The following is a 2,511-nucleotide window of genomic DNA, read 5'->3' as shown; positions in this document are numbered from 1 at the left end:
CCCGCGCATATGTCTATTTACAATTCCCTTCTTGGCAAACTCCCTATCTGACCATTTCCTTCATTTCTACCCACCCCCTCCATTATCTTAACTAGCATTTGTCTGATGGCATCTGAAGCCACATAGTAATTAATCATTCTGATCACTCCCATTGCATACAGGAGATATACAGGTTATGATTAAACTGCCTGTGGCATGTTTTTTTCTGACTGATGCATATTTGATTACTTATCAACCTAAAAGAACCTTGAAGGATACATGATGATTTCCTTTTAGTCCTTCTTGTGACAGTGCTAATTTAGAGGACAGAAAAGAGGAGAGTGTTAGCCAACTTCATTTTAGCAAATAAAGCTGTCATCTATCAATATTTAACAAGTTTTTAATTCTAAAAAGGAATCATGCATTATCAGCTAGAATACCAAAATGAAAACTCTGAGAACATTGAAACTTTGAACCTCTGTCAAGAAGCAAGAAAAAATCAGTCTGAGCCAGCATCTACTTTCTAGATGTGTTTGCAAGGTATCTAGCCTTCACTCTCCAGGTTATTGGTCCTAAACAACAAAAAATTTACTGTAAAGACAAGTGCTAAATAAATCTCTTGTCAGTTTTAAATCACTGGAATTTTTCCTCAAGAGTCTGAGAATGTTATCTTTGAAATATATAACAATCATCAAGGGTATTAAAAGTGCCCAGTCTCCCAGTTCCCTAGCAGGAGATGTGTCTAACTTCAGCTCTCACCTGATTCTAAGTAGAACAAACTCCTGCTGCCACAAACCTAAGAGAAAAGTAACCCTGAAAACATGAATGTGCACATTGTATTCAGTTGGTAACATAATAGAATAGGGCTATTTCCTGTCTTTGAAGCCTCTTTAAGTTTCATTCTGTGGTGAAAATCTCTTTCTGCTTTATTGCTTATTCAATAATAAAATATTTTTTTTTCTTTCCTGATCTTTGTGAGGTTTTCTGGATTGAAAACAGATTTTGTTTTCAACTATATTTCCCCAAGACTTTGCACTATTTTTCCTTTGAAAGAAAGTGAAAGGTTAAAGGGTAAGTGTTAAGACAATTGTTTGGAGTTCAGACAGAAAGTTGAGTTTTCTTCAGGTGTGAGGGATAAAGAGAGAACTTTTCCCCTTTGATCACAGGGGAAGCAAGTTTCAGTAATACATTTAGTCAAACTCAGAAATAAGGTCAAGAACAGACTAAGTCCTCTGTTGATCTCCCACAGGGATAATTTAATAATATATAACATTTGAATAACGATGGAAGTTTACTCTTACATGACAAGGGCGATTGTAAGACCAAATGAAGCCAGAGTTCCCAAATTGACCAAGAAGAATGAGAAGGAATACTTAGGAAAAACTGTTAATTTTTCTATTCTTGTTCATGTTAATATCCTGTGAGTCTTAACAACTCCACTGTTCAATTAAGTAGGCCTGTGCACATTTACGGAAGCAGCATATTAAATGGAAATATCAGAAGACTGTGTCCGGGACTTGGTGGGGAGCCTTCTTAATGATATGAACAGTTTTTTTTTTTAAGTTATTTCTACTTTTATGAAAGTATAATTATTTTACATCCTTGCCAATGTTTTGACAGTATAGGATTCCACCCCACTCCACCCATTATGTTCCCTCCCTCCACCAAAACAACCATAGTTCTCCAACACAGTCCATTGTGTTTTCCCCAACCCATGTTCTCCCTCTGAAAGCCTAAGACCAATGGTCAGTTTTCTAGGCTATTCATTTTTAATGAAGTCCCATTGTTTTACATCTCAAGTGCTAATTTTAAAGTCTGTCTTTGTCTGACCCTTTGTTAGATTTCTCTGTGTTCCAGATATAAATGACACCACCTAGTACTGATCTTTTTACTTCTGGCATGTTTCACTTAGCCCCTTCCAGTTCCACCCATGTTGGTGCAAATGACATGAGCTTTACTGGTTTTGCTAGTTGAGTAATATTTCATTATGTATATATACTATATATTTTTGATCTATTTACATGTTTCTGAGCACTTAGGTTGTTTCTATAGCTTGGCGATTGTAAGTAGCACCACTATAAATTTGGGAATGCAAGTGTTTTTGTATTTCGTATATAAATTCCTAATAGTGGGAGTGCAGGGCCATTTGGCAGTTCCATTTTTTATAAACCTCCATACTGCTTTCCATAGAGCATTCTACATTCCTACCTTAGCAGCATTTATTGTTTCTGGTCTTTTTGATAGGGACCATTCTCACTGGTGTTTTCCTTGCTGCTGGGGATAAATCTTTAATGATATCTCTGAGAGTTAGGTCTTGGAGAATTGTGTCCCTGTTTTTGTCTATGTATTTTATGGCTGGAGATGAATCTTTAAAGATATATCTGAGGGTGATTTTCTGGAGAATTTTGTCTCTGTTTTTGGCTGTGTATTTTATGGTTTCAGGTCTGACATCAAGTCTTTTACCCATTTTGGTTGATCTTTTTTCATGGTGTGAGAAACAGGTCTAGCTTCATTATAAATATTTATATATTT

This window comes from Condylura cristata, unplaced genomic scaffold (assembly GCF_000260355.1).
Source record: "Condylura cristata isolate star-nosed mole 26May11 unplaced genomic scaffold, ConCri1.0 scaffold00015, whole genome shotgun sequence".
Taxonomy (NCBI): Eukaryota; Metazoa; Chordata; class Mammalia; order Eulipotyphla; family Talpidae; genus Condylura; species Condylura cristata.
The sequence above is the reverse complement of the archived record's forward strand: the minus strand, read 5'-3'. Positions refer to the sequence as shown.